This window comes from Triticum dicoccoides, chromosome 4B (assembly GCF_002162155.2).
Source record: "Triticum dicoccoides isolate Atlit2015 ecotype Zavitan chromosome 4B, WEW_v2.0, whole genome shotgun sequence".
NCBI lineage: Eukaryota > Viridiplantae > Streptophyta > Magnoliopsida > Poales > Poaceae > Triticum > Triticum dicoccoides.
The window spans coordinates 420,043,454-420,064,504 of record NC_041387.1 but is presented as its reverse complement, the minus strand read 5'-3'; positions in this window follow the sequence as shown (position 1 = coordinate 420,064,504).

Here is a 21,051-nt window from a genome sequence, read left to right as displayed (position 1 = left end):
GTATGAATGTAATTGTGATCACCCTTCTAAGGACCAACCTCTCTGGTTTATATAGACACCGGAGAGGGTTAGGGTTTACATGGAGTTGGTTACAAGGAAGGAAATATAATATCCGGATCACCAAGCTTGCCTTCCACGCCAAGGAAAGTCCCATCCGGACACGGGCCGAAGTCTTGAGTCTTGTATCTCCACGCTTCAATAGTCCGGACGTTGTACACAGTCCGGTTGTACGGATACCCCCTAATCCAGGACTCCCTCAGCTGGCTCTCCCATTCTCCCGTTCCTCCTGTTCTGAGGTCGGCTCAACGGGGTCTTCATTGTTTTCGGCATCGTCCGGAGTGTTATCCTCTTCTATGATGGTATTGCTGTTTTTACTATGGCGTGGCTTAGAGCGGCGCTGCTGACATCGGTGCTTTGGCTGTATCTCAGGAGGTTTATCCTCGACTGGATTTTCATCGTTGCCGTTATTTTCTTTGGGTGTATCCACCATGTATATGTCATACGAGGAGGTGGCTGTCCAACGCCCTGTAGGCAGTAGTTCTTGCTCCTCTCCGGCATCGTTGTCCATACCGTCGATGTCTTCAGAGTCGTAATTGAGCATGTCGGTTAAGTCATCGACAGTGGCTACAAAGTGGGTGGTGGGTGGGAAACAAAGTTCTTCGTCATCCTCTTCCCATTCGAGCTGGACATAATTCAGTCGAGAGTCCCCTGAGAAGGAGAGGGATCTTAATGAGCTTAACACGTCGCCAAAAGGCGAGTGCTGGAAAATGTCTGCGGAGCTGAACTCTAAGACCGGCGCCCAATCAGGTTCGATGGACGCGGATGCACGCGGTCCGGAGTCCATGGCTGGAGATGAGTCCGAGGTTCCGGAAACACAAGCCCAGCTCGATGTTGGGTCTGTGTGCGGCTCCAGCGCCGCTGAGTCTGCGACCTTCGAGGCGGGGTTGAGCTTCCCGTCCTCGGATGACACAGTCTGCTCTGGCTCTAGGGCCAGGGCGGTCACAGGCGCTATCTCCTGTGTGCGGCCAGATGACAGATCTAGGTCATGTTCATTCGTGGTGGCCGAGGACAGCCATCAGGGGCTCGACTCCGTCGAAGATCAAGTCTCCGCGGATGTCGGCCACCAAATTTAGGCTTCCAAATCTGACCTGATGGCCAGGGGCGTAGCTGTCGATCTGCTCCAGATGGCCAAACGAGTTGACGCGCAGTGCGAAGCCGCCAAATATGAAGATCTGTCCTAGGAGGAAGGTCTCCCCCCTGGACTGCATTGTTGTAGATGATTGATGGGGCCATCAAGCCTATCTTCAACGACACATAGGAACTCTCAATGAAAGCACCAATGTCGGTGTCAAAACCGGCGGATCTCGGGTAGGGGGTCCCAAACTGTGCGTCTAAGGCTAATGGTAACAGGAGGCGGGGGACACGATGTTTACCCAGGTTCGGGCCCTCTCTATGGAGGTAATACCCTAGTTCCTGCTTGATTGATCTTGATGAATATGAGTGTTACAAGAGTTGATCTACCACGAGATCGTAATGGCTAAACCCCAGAAATCTAGCCTATGAGATTATGATTGTTGCGTCTAAACTCTAGAAGTCTAGCTCCTCCGGTTTATATAGATACTGGGGGAGCTAGGGTTACGCAAAGTCGGTTAAAGAGAAAGGAATCTACATATCCGAATCGCCAAGCTTGCCTTCCATGCAAAGGAGAGTCCCATCCGGACACGGGACGAAGTCTTCTATCTTGTATCTTCATAGTCCAACAGTCCGGCCAAAGATATAGTCTGGCTGTTCGAGGACCCCTTAGTCCAGGACTTCCTCATCTACGATCTCATCTCGGAGGCAAATATTTGAGTTACGAGTTTGGCCTTCATTTAAAACAATGTGGAATAGTTTCTCAACTCACGCCACCTAAAACACCACAGCGTAATGGTGTGTCCGAACATCGTAACTGTAGTTTATTAGATATGGTGCAATCTACCGATTTACCACTATCATTTTGGGGTTATGCATTAGAGACAGCTGCATTGATGTTAAATAGGGCACCGTCTAAATCCGTTGAGACGCAGCGTATGAACTGTGGTTTGGCAAGAAACTTAAGCCGTCGTTTCTTAAAGTTTGGGGTTGTGACACTTATGTCAAAAGGCTTCAGCCTGATAAGCTCAGACCCAAATCGGAGAAGTGCATCTTCATCCGATACCCTAAGGAAACAATTGGGTACACCTTCTACCACAGATCCGAAGGCAAGATCTTTGTTGCCAAGAAAGGAACCTTTCTAGAGAAGGAGTTTCTCTCAAAAGAAGTGAGTGGGAGGAAAGTAGAACTTGATGAGGTAATTGCACCTTCTCTCGAATTGGAAAGTAGCCCATCAGAGAAATCCGTTCCCGTGATGCCTACACCAACTAGAGAGGAAGCTAATGATGATGATCATGAAACTTCAGATCAAGTTACTACTGGACCTCGTGGGTCTATCAGAGCACGTTCCACGCCAGAGTGGTACGGTAATCCTGTCCTGAAAGTCATGTTACTAGACCATGACGAACCTACGAACTATGAATAAGCTATGATGAGCCCAGATTCCGACAGATGGCTTGAGGGTATAAAATCTGAGATAGGATCCATGTATGAGAACAAAGTGTGGACTTTATTGGACTTTCCCGATGATCGGCAAACCATAGAGAATAAATGGATCTTCAAAAGGAAGACTGATGCTAATGGTAATGTTATTGTCCACAAAGCTCGACTTGTCGCAAAAGGTTTTCGACAATTTCAAGGAGTTGACTACGATGAGACTTTCTCACACGTAGCTATGCTTAAGTCCGTCTGAATCATATTAGCAATTGCCACATTATGAAAATCAGGCAAATGGATGTCAAAACTGCATTCCTCAATGGATATCTCAAAGAAGAGTTGTATATGATGCAACCAGAAGGTTTTGTCAATCATAAAGGTGCTAACAAAGTGTGCGAGCTCCATCGATCCATCTATGGACTGGTGCAAGCATCTCGGAGTTGAAATATACAATTTGATGAGTTGATCAAAGCATATAGTTTTATATAGACTTGCGGTGAAGCCTGTATTTACAAGCAAGTGAGTGGGAGCACTACAACCTTTCCGATAAGTGTATGTGAATGACATATTGTTGATCGGAAATGATATAGATTTTCTGGAAAGCATAAAGGAGTGTTTGAAAGGAGTTTTTCAAAGAAAGACCTCGGTGAAGATGCTTACATATTGGGCATCAAGATCTATAGAGATGGATCAAGACGTTTGATAAGACTTTTGATGAGTACATACCTTGATAAGATTTTGAAGGAGTTCAAAAAGGATCAATCAAAGAAGGAGTTCTTGCCTGAGTTGTAAGGTATGAAGTTGAGTAAGACTCAAAACCCGACCATGGCAGAAGATAGAGAGAGAATGCAAGTCATTCACTATGCCTCAGCCATAGGTTCTATAAAGTATGGCATGCTGTATACTAAACCTATTGTGTACCTTGCCATGAGTTTGGCAAGGGGGTACAATAGTGATGCAGGAGTAGATCACTGGACAATGGTCAAAATTATCCTTAGGTACCTAAAGAGGACTAAGGAAATGTTTCTCGATTATGGAGGTGACAAATAGTTCGTCGTAAAGGGTTACGTCGATGCAAGCTTTAACACTGATCTAGATGACTCTAAGTCTCAATGTAGATATGTATTTAACGTGGGAGCAATTAGCTATAGTAGCTCCATGCAGATCATTGTACACATAGAAATTTGCAAAATACATACGGATATGAATGTGGCAGCTGACCCTTTGACTAAATTTCTCTCACAAGCAAAACATGATCACACCTTAGTACTCTTTGGGTGTTAATCACATAGCGATGTGAACTTGATTATTGACTCTAGTCAACCCTTTGGGTGTTGGTCACATGTTGATGTGAACTATGGGTGTTAATCACATAAAGATGTGAACTATTGGTGTCACATCACATTGCAATGTGAACTAGATTATTGACTCTAGTGCAAGTGGGAGACTGAAGGAAATATGTCCTAGAGGCTATAATAAAGTTGTTATTTTATATTTTCTTATATCATGATAAATAGTTATCATTCATGCTAGAATTGTATTAACCGGAAACTTGATACATGTGTGGATATATAGACAAAACACCGTGTCCCTAGTAAGCCTCTACTAGACTAGCTCATTAATCAAAGATGGTTAAGTTTCCTAACCATAGACATGTGTTGTCATTAGATGAATGGGATATCACATCATTAGGAGAATGGTGTGATGAAAAAGACCCATCTATTAGCTTAGCATAATGATCGTTCAGTTTTATTGCTATTGCTTTCTTCATGTCAAATACATATTCCTTCGACTATGAGATTATGCAACTCCCAGATACTGGAGGAATGCCTTGTGTGCTATCAAATGTCACAATGTAACTGGGTGATTATAAAGATGCTCTACAAGTATCTCCAAAGGTGTTTGTTGGGTTGGCATATATCGACATTAGGATTTGTCACTCCGAGTATCGCAGAGGTATCTTTGGGCCCACTCGGTAATGCACATCATAAGAAGCCTTGCAAGCAAAATGACTAATGAGTTAGTTACAAGATGATGTATTACAGAACGAGTAAAGAGAATTGCCGGTAACGAGATTGAACTAGGTATGAAGATACCGATGATCGAATCTCGGGCAAATAACATACAGATAGACAAAGGGAATAACATATTTTGTCATAAGGGTTCGACCGATAAATATCTTTGTAGAATATGTAGGAGCCAATATGAGCATCCAGGTTCCGCTATTGGTTATTGATCGGAGAAGTGTCTCGGTCATGTCTACACAGTTCTCGACCCCGTAGGGTCCGCACGCTTAACGTTCGATGTTGATATAATATTATATGAGTTGTGTGATTTGGTCACCGAATGTTGTTCGGAGTCCCGGATGAGATCACCTACATGACGAGGAGTCTCGAAATGTTCAAGAGGTAAAGATTGATATATAGGACGATGGTATTCGGATACCGGAAGTGTTCCAGAGGGTATCGGGTACCTATCGGGTCACCAGAAGGTGTTTCGGGCACCCCCCGGCAATCCTATTGGCCATATGGGCCTTGAGAAGGAACACACCAGCCCACAAGGGGCTGGTGCGCCCTATAAGGCTATAGGAGGAGGAGAAGGAAAAGGCGAAGGGAAAGGAAAGTGTGTATTAGGATTCCACTTTCTTCCCTCACCACCCTCTTTCCTTCCCCTTCATGTATACATGGAAAGGGGGGCGCAGGGCAAGGCACGGGCCCCTAGGGGGCAGCGGCCAACCCTAGGGCGCCCATTGGCTGCCTCCCCTCTCCCTCCCATCTAAATATACGTGGGGAGGGGGCGCCTAGATAAACGGTGAAGTAAATATTTTTGGTAATTTTGGTTTATACATCGGAGAGTAAAAGATTGCAAAATAGTAGATCGGAAACTAGCAAGATGTAAACGAGATTCAATAAAATGGAAAAGAGACCCGAGGGCCATAGGTTTCACTAGTGTCTTCTCTCAAGATAGAAAATATTATGGTGGGTGAACAAATTACTGCCGAGCAATTGATAGAAAAACGCATAGTTATGACGATATCTAAGGCAATGATCATGAACATATGCATGTTGGGGAACGTAGTAATTTCAAAAATTTCCTACGCACACACAAGATCATGGTGATGGCATAGCAATGAGAGGGGAGAGTGTTGTCCACGTACCCTCGTAGACCATAAGCGGAAGCGTTAGAACAACGCGGTTGATGTAGTCGTACGTCTTCACGACCCGACCGATCAAGCACCGAAACTACGGCACCTCCGAGTTCTAGCACACATTCAGCTCGATGACGTCCCTCGAACTCCGATCCAGCCGAGTGTCGAGGGAGAGTTCCGTCAGCACGACGGCGTGGTGACGATCTTGATGTACTAACGACGCAGGGCTTCGCCTAAGCACCGCTACGATATTATCGAGGTGGATTATGGTGGAGGGGGGCACCGCACATGGCTAAGAGATCCAAGGGATCAATTGTTGTTCTGCCTAGAGGTGCCCCCCTGCCCCCGTATATAAAGGAGCAAGGGGGGAGGGGGCGGCCGGCCTAGGAGGGGCGCGCCAAGGGGTGTCCTACTGCCACCGGGAGTAGGACTCCCTCCTTCCTTGTTGGAGTAGGAGAAGGGGGAAAGAGGAGGAGAGGAGGAAGGAAAAAGGGGCCGCACCCCTTGTCCAATTCGGACCAGAGGGGGGCTGCGCGCCTCCTTCCTTTCGGCCTCTCTCCTCTATTCCCGTATGGCCCAATAAGGCCCATATACTCCCCGGCGAATTCCCGTAACTCTCCGGTACTCCGAAAAATACCCGAATCACTTGGAACCTTTCCGAACTCTGAATATAGTAGTCCGATATATCGATCTTTACGTCTCGACCATTTCGAGACTCCTTGTCATGTCCCCGATCTCATCCGGGACTCCGAACTCCTTCGGTACATCAAAACTCATAAACTCATAATATAACTGTCATCGAAACCTTAAGCGTGCGGACCCTACGGGTTCGAGAACTATGTAGACATGACCGAGAACCGTTTCCGGTCAATAACCAATAGCGGAACCTGGATGCTCATATTGGCTCCTACATATTCTAAGAAGATCTTTATCGATCAAACCACATAACAACATACGTTGTTCCCTTTGTCATCGGTATGTTACTTGCCCGAGATTTGATCGCCGGTATCCCAATACCTAGTTCAATCTCGTTACCGGCAAGTCTCTTTACTCGTTATGTAATGCATCATTCCGCAACTAACTCATTAGTCACATTGCTTGCAAGGCTTATAGTGATGTGCATTACCGAGAGGGCCCAGAGATACCTCTCTGACAATCGGAGTGACAAATCCTAATCTCGAAATACGCCAACCCAATATGTACCTTCGGAGACACCTGTAGAGCTCCTTTATAATCACCCAGTTACGTTGTGACGTTTGGTAGAACACAAAGTGTTCCTCTGGTAAACGGGAGTTGCATAATCTCATAGTCATAGGAACATGTATAAGTCATGAAGAAAGCAATAGCGACATACTTAACGATCAAGTGCTAAGCTAACGGAATGGGTCAAGTCAATCACATCATTCTCCTAATGATGTGATCCTGTTAATCAAATGACAACTCTTTTCTCCATGGCTAGGAAACATAACCATCTTTGATAAACGAGCTAGTCAAGTAGAGGCATACTAGTGACACTATGTTTGTCTATGTATTCACACATGTATTATGTTTCTGGTTAATACAATTCTAGCATGAATAATAAACATTTATCATGATATAAGGAAATAAATAATAACTTTATTATTGCCTCTAGGGCATATTTCCTTCAATGCATCACGTCCGTGTCAAGTAGACCGACTCCTGCATGCATCTACTACTATTACTCCACACATCGACCGCTATCCAGCATGCATCTAGAGTATTAAGTTCATAAAGAACGGAGTAACGCATTAAGCAAGATGACATGATGTAGAGGAATTAACTCAAGAAATATGATGAAAACCCCATCTTTTTATCCTCGATGGCAATAATACAATACGTGCCTTGCTGCCCATACTGTCACTGGGAAAGGACAACGCAAGATTGAACCCAAAGCTAAGCACTTCTCCCACTGCAATAAATATCAATCTAGTAGGCCAAACTAAACCGATAATTCAAAGAGACATGCAAAGATATCAAATCATGCATATAATAAATCAGAGAAGAACCAAATAATATCCATAGATAATCTTGATCATAAATCCACAATTCATCGGATCTCGGCAAATACACCCCAAAAGAATATTACATCGAATAGATCTCCAAGAACATCAAGGAGAACATGGTATTGAGAATCAAAGAGAGAGAAGAAGCCATCCAGCTAAGAACTATGGACCCGAACGTCTGTGGTAAACTACTCACACTTCATCAGAGAGGTAATGGTGTTGATGTAGAAGCCCTCCGTGATTGAATCCCCCTCGGCAAGACGTCGGAAAAGGTCCCTAGATGGGATCTCACGGGTACAGAAGGTTGCAGCGGTGGAAAAGTGGTTTCGTGGCTCTCTTGGATGTTTTCAGGGTATTAGAGTATATATATGCGAACGAACTAGGTCAGGGGATCTACGAGGGGCCCACGGGGGTGGGGGCGCGCCCTACCCCCCTGGGCGCGCCCTCCTGCCTCATGGCTTCCTCGTTGCATCTCTGACTTCATCTCCAAGTCTTCTGGTTTGCTTTATGTCCAAGAAAGATCATCGCGAAGTTTCATTCCGTTTGGACTCCGTTTGGTTTTCCTTTTCTGCGAAACTCTAAAATAGGCAAAAAAACAGAAACTGACACTGGCCCCTTGGTTAATAGGTTAGTCCCAAAATAATATAAATTAGCATATAAATGCCTTTTAAACATCCAAAACAGATAATATAATAGCATGGAAAAAATAAAAAATTATAGATACGTTGGAGATGTATCAAGCATCCCCAAGCTTAATTCCTGCTCGTCCTCGAGTAGGTAAATGATAAAAACAGAATTTTTTTATGTGGAATGCTACCTAGCATATTTATCCATGTAATTTTATTTACCGTGGCATGAATTTTCAGATCTGAAAGATTCAAGACAAAAGTTTAATATTGACATAAAAATAATAATACTTCAAGCATACTAACAAAGGAACCATGTCTTCTCAAAATAACATGGCCAAATAAAGCTATCCCTACAAAATCATATAGTCTGGCTATGCTCTATCTTTATCACACAAAGTATTTAAATCATGCACAACCCTGATGACAAGCCAAGCAATTGTTTCATACTTTTGATGTTCTCAAACTTTTTCAATCTTCACGCAATACATGAGCGTGAGCCATGGATATCGCACTATAGGTGGAATAGAATGATGGTCGTGGAGAAGACAAAAAAGAGAAGATAGTCTCACATCAACTAGGCGTATCAACAGGCTCCCATCAATAGTTATCAATGTGAGTGAGTAGGGATTGCCATGCAACGGATGCACTAGAGCTATAAGTGTATGAAAGCTCAAAAAGAAACTAAGTGGATGTGCATCCAACTAACTTGCTCAAGAAGACCTAGGGCACTTTGAGGAAGCCCATCATTGGAATATACAAGCCAAGTTCTATAACGAAAATTCCCACTAGTATATGAAAATGACAACATAGGAGACTCTCTATCATGAAGATCATGGTGCTACTTTGAAGCACAAGTGTGGAAAAAGGATAGTAACATTGCCCCTTCTCTCTTTTTCTCTCATTTTTTTATTTGGGCCTTCTCTTTTTTTATGGCCTCTTTTTTCTCTTTTTTTATTTTTTGTCCCGAGTCTCATCCCGACTTGTGGGGGAATCATAGTATCCATCAGCCTTTCCTCACATGGGACAATGCTCTAATAATGAAGATCATCACACTTTTATTTACTTTCAACTCAAGAATTACAACTCAATACTTAGAACAAAATATGACTCTATGTGAATGTCTCCGACAGAGTACTGGGATGTGCAATGAATCAAGAGTGACATGTATGAAAAAATTATGAATGGTGGCTTTGCCACAAATATGATGTCAACTACATGATCATGCAAAGCAATATGACAATGATGGAGCGTGTCATAATAAATGGAACGGTGGAAAGCTGCATGGCAATATATCTTGGAATGGCTATGGAAATTCCATAATAGGTAGGTATGGTGGCTGTTTTGAGGAAGGTATATGGTGGGTGTATGGTATTGGCAAAAATTGCGTGACACAAGAGAGACTAGCAATGGTGGAAGGGTGAGAGTGCGTATAATCCATGGACTTAACATTAGTCATAAAGAACTCACATACTTATTGCAAAAATCTGTTAGTTATCGAAACGAAGTACCACACGCATGCTCCTAGGGGGATTGATTGGTAGGAAAAGACCATCGCTCGTCCCCGACCGCCACTCATAAGGAAGACAATCAATAAATAAATCATACTCCAACTTCATCACATAATGGTTCACCATATGTCCATGCTACGAGAATCACAAACTTTAACACAAGTATCTCTCAAATTCACAACTACTCTACTAGCATGACTCTAATATCACTATCTTCATATCTCAAAACAATAATAAAGAATCAACCTTCTCATAGTATTCAATGCACTTCATATGAAAGTTTTTATTATATCCATCTTGGATGCCCATCATATTAGGACTAATTTTATAACCAAAGCAAATTACCATGCTGTCCTAAAAGACTCTAAAAATAATAAAAGTGAAGCATGAGAGTTCAACAATTTCTATAAAATAAAACCACCGCTGTGCTCTAAAAAGATATACGTGAAGCACTAGAGCAATATTGTCTAGCTCAAAAGATATAAGTGAAGCACATAGAGCATTCTAATAAATCACGATTCATGTGTGTCTCTCCCAAAAGGTGTGTACAGAAAGGATGATTGTGGTAAAATAAAAATCAAAGACTCAAATCATACAAGACGCTCCAAGCAAAACACATACCATGTGGTGAATAAAAATATAGCCTCAAGTAAAGTTATCGATAGACAAAGACAAAAGAGGGGATGCCTTCCGGGGCATCCCCAAGTTTAGGCTTTTGGTTGTCCTTTAATTTTACCTTGGGATGCCTAGGGCATCCCCAAGCTTAGGCTCTTTCCACTCCTTATTCCAAAGTCCATCAAATCCTTACCCAAAACTTGAAAACTTCACAACACAAAACTCGACAGAAAATCTCATGAGCTCCGTTAGTATAAGAAAATAAATCACCACTTTAAGGTACTGTTGTGAACTCATTATTTATTTATATTGGTGTAATATCTACTGTATTCCAACTTCTCCATGGTTCATACCCCCCGATACTACTCATAGATTCATCAAAATAAGCAAACAACACGTGAAAAACAGAATCTGTCACAAACAGAACAGTCTGTAGTAATATGTAACTATAGAATACTTATGTAACTCCAAAAATCCATCCAAATTAGTAAATCCTGATAAATTTATGTACCAATCCATAGCAAAAAGAATCAGATCAAAAGTTCTTTTCTGTGAATTTTCAGAACTAATTTACTAAGCGCAAAAGTTTCTGATTTTCAGCAGGATCAACACAACTATCACCGTAAGTTATCCTAAAGGTTTAACTTGGCAAAAACACTAATTAAAACTTAAAACCACATATAACCAGAGGCTAGATGAATTATTTATTACTAAACAGGAGCAAACAGCAAAGTACAAAAAATAAAATTGGGTTGCCTCCCAACAAGCGCTATCGTTTAACGCCCCTAGTTAGGCATAAAACACGAATAGATCTAGGTATTGCCATCTTTGGTATGCAACTCTTTTCTCATCAAATCCTCCAAAACTTGTCTAAGCAAATATATACTTTCCTTTATTTATCTTTTAGAAGATGAACTTAAATCATGGAAAGGACTTTGATTGGTAATTATAACATTCATAAACCCATAGTCGGGATCATCACCATATATATCATCATATAAAATGCGTAGTTCATTTCTAACAGGTTTCTTCATCATTTTATTCAACCAATACCTATTGAATCCTAGATAAATTCCTCTAGTAATCCAATCAAACTCCTCAAAAGCCTCAAGGTACAAAGATTGAGATATTTCAGGGTAGGGAACTCTTTTTCTAAGATTTTCACTGTAAGATTGATAATCTATAGGTTCCAAACTATGCATGGTTTCTTTATCATAGAGAATATCTATAATCGGAGGGTGTTCAGCATCCTTTTTTTAGAAAGCAAAAATATCCCTAGCTTCTTGTATTATAAAATCAAATTCACGCATAAGGATAATGGTGGCAATCTTTTTAGCTATTGGGTGATTTATATTGGGAAGTTCATAAAACACTTTTTGCAAATCAGGATGAATATGCACAATTTTTCTTTCTAATTTCTCAACAAGCATAATGATGGCATCTGCATAGTAGTTGGTCTCAAGAAGAATAGACTTTTTATTAATAGGCATGGATGCTGTGCAGTCAAAGAATTCTTGGATAACACTTTTCCCAATAATATTACCGTCCCCCACACGAAAGATTTTTGTTTTGTAATTAGGAGGAGTTTCAGTTTCATGATTCAAAGAACAAGATTCAAGTGTTTCCTCTAAATTTTCAATGATAACCTCCCCAGTTTCGGACATGATGGCAACAAACCAATCTAACCAACGAGCACACAAGAAGCGAGCGGAAAGAGACGAATGGAAGAGGGGTGAAGAAAAGGCAACGATTTTTGGAAATCATTTTAGAAGTGAGAGAGAGGAAAACAAGAGGCGAATGGCGAATAATGTAATGCAAGGGAGAAGAGTTTATGATGGGTACTTGGTATGGCTTGACTTGACATAGATCTCCCCGGCAACGGCGTGAGAAATCCTTCTTGCTACCTCTTGAGCTTGCATTGGTTTTCCCTTGAAGAGGAAAGGGTGATGCAACAAGGTAGCGTAAGTATTTCCCTCAGTTTTGAGAACCAAAGTATAAATCCAGTAGGAGACAATGCACAAGTCACCAAATACCTGCACGAACAATCAACAACTTGCACCCAACGCGATAAAGGGGTTGTCAATCCCTTCACGGTCACTTGCAAAAGTGAGATCTGATAGAGATAGATAAACAATAAAGTAAATATTTTTGGTAATTTTGGTTTATACATTGGAAAGTAAAAGATTGCAAAATAGTAGATCGGAAACTAGCAAGATGTAAATGAGGTTCAGTATAATGGAAAAAAGACCCGGGGGCCATAGGTTTCACTAGTGGCTTCTCTCAAGATAGCAAATATTACGGTGGTGAACAAATTACTGCCGAGCAATTGATAGAAAAGCGCATAGTTATGACGATATCTAAGGCAATGATCATGAACATAGGCATCACGTCCGTTCCAAGTAGACCGACTCCTGCCTGCATCTACTACTATTACTTCACACATCGACCGTTATCCAGCATGCATCTAGAGTATTAAGTTCATAAAGAACGGAGTAATGCATTAAGCAAGATGACATGATGTAGAGGAATTAACTCAAGCAATATGATGAAAACCCCATCTTTTTATCCTCGATGGCAACAATAAAATACGTGCCTTGCTGCCCCTACTGTCACTGGGAAAGGACACCGCAAGATTGAACCCAAAGCTAAGCACTTCTCCCATTGCAAGAAAGATCAATCTAGTAGGCCAAACTAAACCGATAATTCGAAAAGACTTGCAAAGATATGAAATCATGCATATAAGAATTCAGAGAAGAACCAAATAATATTCATAGATAATCTTGATCATAAATCCAAAATTCATTGGATCTCGGCAAACACACGGCAAAAGAATATTACATCGAATGGATCTCCAAGAACATCGAGGAGAACATGGTATTGAGAATCAAAGAGAGAGAAGAAGCCATCTAGCTAATAACTATGGACCCGAAGGTCTGTGGTAAACTGCTCATGCTTCATCGGAGAGGTAATGGTGTTGATGTAGAAGCCCTCTGTGATCAAATCCCCCTCCGGCAAGACACCGGAAAAGGTCCCTACATGGGATCTCATGGGTACAGAAGGTTGTGGCAGTGGAAAAGTGGTTTCGTGGCTCTCTTGGATGTTTTCAGGGTATAAGAGTATATATAGGTGAAGGAACTAGGTCAGGGGAGCTACGAGGGGCCCACAAGGGTGGGAGCGCGGCCTACCCCTGTGTGTGTGACCTCCTGCCTTGTGGCTTCCTCGTTGCGTCTCCGACTTCATCTCCAAGTCTTCTAGTTTGCTTTCGGTCCAAGAAAGATCATTGCGAAAGTTTCATTCCGTTTGGACTCCATTTGGTATTCCTTTTCTACGGAACTCTAAAATAGGCAAAAAAAACTGGCACTGGGCCCTCGGTTAATAGGTTAGTCCCAAAAATAATATAAAATAGCATATAGATGCCTTTTAAACATCCAAAATAGACAATATAATAGCATGAAACAATCAAAAATTATAGATACATTGGAGACGTATCTGTGCTTAGGCGAAGCCCTGCGCGGATCACTTCACCATCACCGTCAGCACGCCGTCGTGCTGATGGAACTCATCTACTTCCTCGACACTTTGCTGGATCAAGAGTTCGAGGGACGTCATTGAGCTGAACGTGTGCAGAACTCGGAGGTGCCGTACATTCGATACTTGATCGGTCGGAACGAGAATAAGTTCGACTACATCAACCGCGTTGTCAAACGCTTCTGCTTTCGGTCTACGTGGGTACATAGAGACACTCTCCCCCTCTCGTTGCTATGCATCTCCTAGATAGATCTTGCGTGAGCGTAGAATTTCTTTTGAAATTGCATGCTATGTTTCCCAACAGGAGGAGCTAATGCACAATCGTGGTGCGAGGCTTCTTGGTGCAATGGACACTGACGTGCCATCCATCCACCATGTCCCGGACTTGATCCACGAGGCAAGATCTCCGCCATGCTCCTGGAACTGCCGATTGGCATCATGTCACGTCCCATCGCTGCCAAGTGCACCATCTCGCTGCCTCCACCCCGCGGCACCGGGATCTCTCCCATGATAGAATTAACTCGTCCATATCGTCTCTTGAGACACCATTTTTGTGTCCGACTCCCGGAGTGTCTTCTCGGTCGATGGATCAAGCTACATGACAGGTTCGTCTTGCATGGTGTCATCCTTGGTGGCACATCCAATTCCCGTGATGGATCTAGCTCGAGCATCCTGCCGCCTTCCTCTGGCCACATGAGTTGGATGGTGTGGACTAGGATGCTCTTGAGCTTTCGTTCGAGAACAACAAGAGGCGATTCACCACTCCATGACCTTGGTGTAGTCTTGATACGTCCTTTTAGTGATCCGGTAATGGAGCAGAAAAGTGTATCCCACACCTATTTCCCAGAGGTGACCCTAGGTTATCGAACCCATGAGAGGAAGATTCCCTTGAAGCGATGGTCTCTAGCAAGCTTATGTTAAAGGATCAATTCTAGCTTTTGACCGGATCAATCAATCAAACAATGATTCAAACACTACAAAGAGGTGCGGGTATGAGGTCTTAATGCTTACAATCATGTATTTGTGTTGGGACCAGATATGATCATAATTTGTGTGCTGGAAGTCACCCATCGGGATGTGCTTGTTACAAACCAAAGTTGGGGATGTGTCCAAATAACATCCTGACCGGCACGAGTCCTGCATCAAGAATCATAGTCCTACCACATGCCCTATCTGTCATGAGGGGTTTTCTCGATAATTAAGATAATGAAATCAGACAAGAGCTTTGGGCGTTTAATGACTACACCTCATGTATCCCCAAGGATAGGATCCGTGTTACCCAACTAAACCTTAATGGCATCAGTGTTTTGTATAACATTTCACGGTCTCCTTGCTCCTAGCCACACCGTGGCTCGATCTCCATAATCATGGGTATCTGCAAGGATGAAGATCGCAGAGAAGACAAGAGACATCTAAGGAATAATTTTATTTCATACATACGAGATGTTAATACAAAGCCCTTCCATTGACCCGACAACAAATACAGAGGGTTGCAAGTCTTATGGCTCAACCAATACCTTACCAAACTACTCACACATGGAGATTAGATCACAAGAAAAAAACATTGAAGAACACATCCTGAAAATTGATTGATTGCAAACATGTCTTACAATGGATGACTTGTGCGATGCATGATTAAAAGTATGAAGTAGATGAGGAAGCCCCATGATGGTGATGGTGGCTATGAAGATGGAAATGGCGGCGCCTAGGGTTTGTGGATGAAGAAGAAGAAGATGTTTTGGCTTCTGTCGACGCTCCCCCATTGACATTTCGATGGGGTCCCCTTTATAAAAGTTGTTCAGGTGGATGATCTGCCTCGGTTTCCACGCCATACGGGGCGCACGCACCCGTATGGAACGCCGTCTTTTTTGCTATTTTTGCAGAAACGCCTCCTATTGATTCCTTCTTTCTCCATTTTACTTCCTTTCCATTTCCACACGTGAGTTCATTCCCTTTTTAGCCTATTTCCCGTGGAAACACATCAAAGAGAGTATTTTTGGGATCCTTTGCATTCATTACTCATTAGTAGTAATATCACTGCGAATATCTCTTTTAAATGAATTATTTTGATTTAAACTAAGGTAGATGAGTGTAAAAATATCACTCGTCAAATCTGATGCTCACCGCGGCCACAACATCAATGCAAGGCTGAGGCAATAGTGCCTCGAGACTTCCAAACATTACGTTTGCCCGAGCCTAAGCCAGTGCAACCAAACCCCGTTGCCACCTGGATGACGAGATGACTGGAGCTGGTCTTCCTCCTCCGACAATGATGTCGATGGGCGCCCAGGTGTCTTTGCCATCCACCTTAATTTCTTTCATCTGTTTAGCACCCGTTAAACTAGGTTTGCATGTTCTAGTTAACTAGATACTTCTATGTTAAAGTACTATGGAACCTTGAATGTTGCATGTATAATTAGTAATGTTGTATTTTGAGGCTATGTTGTATGTAAATCTAATTAGCTATGTTTGTGCTTACATTTGGATGCTTTTGGATAATTTCCAGATTTAGCAAAAAAAATGATTTGGAAAAAGGTGATGGATATTTGATGCATCTGAATTGATACCACCATATTTAATGATTCCAAACTCTTGATAATTAACCTGAAAACTATAGCCGCTCATCACACGTGGTATGCACTTGGACCCTAGCAGATAACAGCATCTCGACTGGACCTCTCAAACCATCTTCAAATGTATAGGGCCTAAACAAAAAACTTCTCCAACGAGACCCCAAATCTCCACCATTTGTTCGGATTGTCTGCAACCTCTTGAACCGAAACCATTTGTGGGGGAGGAAATAAGGGTGTCCCAACATGTTAGACAGTCCGCCACGTCAACATGTTTCACCAAGATCATGTTTTCTTTGTCTCTATCAATGATATGCATGTGTTTAAATAATTTAGGAATAAATTAGAGAATGCATATTGTGTATCTAGACAAATGGGGGTTTATAACGGATACACCATACACTATCAACGCGTTTGTGGACAAATGGGTGACAATCAAATATTTGATGTTTGCGATAGAGACGCTCTAAGATACATGCCAAGTGTTCCCGGTTCCACCACAAATACAAAATAATGGCATCTCCAACGCTGCTTCTAAAATTGGACACACTGAACGTCCGTGCACCCGAATATGGGAGAAGGACACCGAATCTTGTGCACCAAAGGTTCACCCCTATTTTTTTTGTTATGTCTGTCGTATTCCCGGTCCCATCGCTTTTATATTACTAAACCTTGTTCCTATTGCCGTTGTTGGCTTCATTAATTTAAAGCCAGGCGCTGCTTATGCCTATTTCTAACTTTTTTATCAAAAATTTGGCTATGACATTTGACCCAAACACTTGTCGGATGTGACGTCCGCCCGCCATGGAGGGCATCTGCACGGGCGGACGGTTCCTAGGCAGCAGACGGACAAGGGGTGGAACAGCAGCGGACTCCAAGACGGACATGCGCTTGGGTCGGCGGCCAAGGTCCAGCAAGGCCTGGTAGAAGCGGTACATCGACAACATCGGTTTCGGAGGGAGCAGATACAAAGCACGAGTGGGAGGGGGACTGAGAAAGACACGCTTCAGATGGGGTTTTGGATGGGCCAGGAATATCGGAGTCCTGCGTGGGGAGGTTCGTATGCTTGCAAACCTCTCCTTTGTTTGGCTGCCGCTTTCTAAGAATTCAGATGCCCAGACATGTCCACCGACGTTTAAGGCACAATATTGGACGGCAAAAAAGTACGGCCACCGTGCCCAAATATTTAAGGGCAGGAGTATAACAATGGAGATGCCCTACGTATGCTGGCTGCTTGTTAGGACATCTTCAACGTTACCCCTAAGAGCATCTACAATTAGGATTGGCTAATTTCGATCCCCAAACATTCATGGACGTGCCCGGTTAGTCGTGCATATAACCATTCCCCTACTTTCTTCCTAAATTGTCCGATCAAATATTTGTGACTGAGTATGGAGAGAGAAAGAGAAAAGTAAAATAAATAAAGAGAAAAAGTGATCCAATGGGCCGTATCCTACATGGAGGGTTGCCTGGCATGCCCGGACATCCCCATATCCTCCCCATATTTGATGTAAATGTGAATTTGCGGACAGTTCAATCATATGAGGACAAAGTGAGGGGCGGTAGGATGGTTTTTTATCTCGTTCGAATAGTGACCGGACAGTGACCGGGCTGTCGGACAAGACATTTGAGGAGTCCGGTTGGAGATGCTCTAAAACAGACACACTATCAATGAATTGTATCCGGACGCGTCGGAAGCTAGTCATCCAACTCTGTATCTTAAATAGACATCAAATCCGAACAGAGGTGAACTAGACGAACAAGACATACATCTGAGCGTTCCCTCAAAAACAAAATTCCCTTAAAAAAAGACATACCTCTGAGCGCATGCAATTCAATTGATAAGGGCCTACATAAATATGAATATATCCGTGAATGTTTAGGGTATCGTCTTACTCCATCCGTTCCAACATATAGTGCGTCTGCGCTTTCTGAGGTTTAATTTTAACCAAAAAATTAATTAACGAGACCGACTGTGGCGGGAGCAAAAATTATATAATTGAAAACTTCTTTTGAATAAGAATTCACTTCGCATAATTTTTGCTCCCGCCCGCAGTTGAAACCGAGGACGCACTCAATTTTGAAACTGAGGGAGTACATAATAAAAGATGCCCGGACTACATGATCCGAACCATCCGAACCTTTAGGAGCTTATTAGGGGATGCTCTTAGATGTTCGCAGCTGTTCGATGTAACAAGACGGCACATCCAGTCCAAATTCACAATGATGGCTCGGCGAATAATACAAACGAGGGTCTAATCTAGTGTCGAGCCTGTGTACCCATCAATCGATACACGTCCATTCGATGGTACGTGTTGGTGACATTGCCGGACGCGTCATCGTGTCAGCGCATCTCCAACGGCAACTTTAAATTTCCTTCCGTGGATAGAGAGGATTAGTCCACGGACACGAATGAGAAAGACAATCATCTAACCGTATCCGCATACATTGTTTTAATAATTCAAAATAATTAGATGAAATTTGATCAAATCGAACAAATTTTGGTATAAACACGACGGATTTCATTGAAAGTAGGATAATTTGTACATAAAACCGGACGACATTTCGTCCATGAACTAAAAACCTAAGGCTAAAACCTTAAACTATCGTATACTTCGCGGTGACCTCGTAGACCATGCCGGACTGGCCGGCGGCTCCTCCTTCATCATCATTGCCCGACCCGGTGTTGGAGTCGGAGTCGTCGGGCTTGGGGCGGTAGAAGATGACGATAACGCAGCAGGGTTTTCCGGTGGCCGCCTGACACTCGCGGATGATCCTCTCCGTCAAATGACAAAAAGTAAAAGGCTCTCAAAAGAACCCGCATCAGCATCATTTAGTTAAGCAGAGACACAAAAACATACATGCATTGAATTCAGCTTCCCAACGTACCTTGAAAAAGTTATATCAAGAACACCAGAGAAATACAAAACAGAGACAAAAACGGTGAAAAGGTACAATTTGACAGCACAACACCACTTGTTTTCACATGCAATTTCTGATTTTACCATTCAGAAATTAGATATAGCAATTGCATATACTAGAGCTAAAAGACTATGTAAACAAAATAGCTCAGGCTGCAGGTGGGACCGTAGTTGGGAGTCCCACCACAATTCCACTTAGTCCCACCGCTGCTTGCCGGGAAGTAGTGGACAGCCCACTAAATGTTTTGTAGATTAAGTGGGCATAAGTGAAATCCTCATAATATAGCTACAGGCTACGGACAAATATGCTTGCTAGTTATTTAGTCTACAGTATTAACGAAAATTCTCAGAAAACAACTTTGGTTTAGGCTACGGCCATCCAGATTGTCGCGAGGGAAAGATCATTTCTACTGATAGTCATAAGATACTTTTATCAAATAGTGGGAAGACTATAAGTATTCCTTTAGTTAACCACCATCGCTCTAACAAAAATACTTGTATGCACCAAAAACCTCGGGTTCCACGAGGTAAATCCGAACGTAGTAGCGGCCAAAAATCAAACTCTTGCATGAAAGACCGAATTTAACGACGCCATTTGCTAACAATGGTAAACCTGCCATCTAACATCACAAATGACAGTAAATTTCTAAACACACATTACGTCTGATAATGGTAAAATCTGTGAACACATAGTACACCACAAATGGCAAACTTGACAGGGCTATATGACTGTATGCTCTGAACACTGGGGACATGATCTTTCTTCACATCATGGTAGAAAGCCTGCAACAACACGGCAACACATCAAAGAACCTGTGGGGATGGACATGGTCAGCCTAAAGAATATAACACATTGTGCAAGGGAATGAAAGGCAGCCTTCTAATCAAGTTACTGTAGTTAGCAATGCATTTTGCTTAATATAGTTTGGCGATGAAAATATTAAAGCCTTGCATAACATGTGAAACCTTCAGAATATCAATCCTCTTCTATTTTGAATGTGCCAAAATAACAAAATGAATCTGAACTACAGATTCATATATGAGAGATAAAAGAAATATGTATTAGAGATCAACTACAACTTAGGGAAACAAAAAACAAAAGCACTAGTTCTACTATAACAAGGTAAACAACAGTACCAAGGTTCCATCAGACTGATTCATGTATCAATTTTGGCGGCACTATTTAGTGTAGGGGAACGTTGCATGGAAAACAAAAAAAAATTCTACGCACACGCAAGATCTATCCATGGAGATGCATAGCTACAAGAGGGGGAGAACATCTACATACCCTTGTAAATCGCTAAACGGAAGCGTTTATCAACGCGGTTGATGTAGTCATACTCTTCGCGATCCGATCATGATCCAACCGATCTAGTGCCGAACGGGCGGCACCTCCGAGTTTAGCACACGTGCGGCTTGATGACGTCTCCTCCTTCTTGATCCAATAAGCGGGAGAGGATAAGTAGATAGGATCACAACCAACACGATGCCGTGATGGTGATGGTGGTGGTGGAGCACAAATAGCGCTTCGCTAAGCATC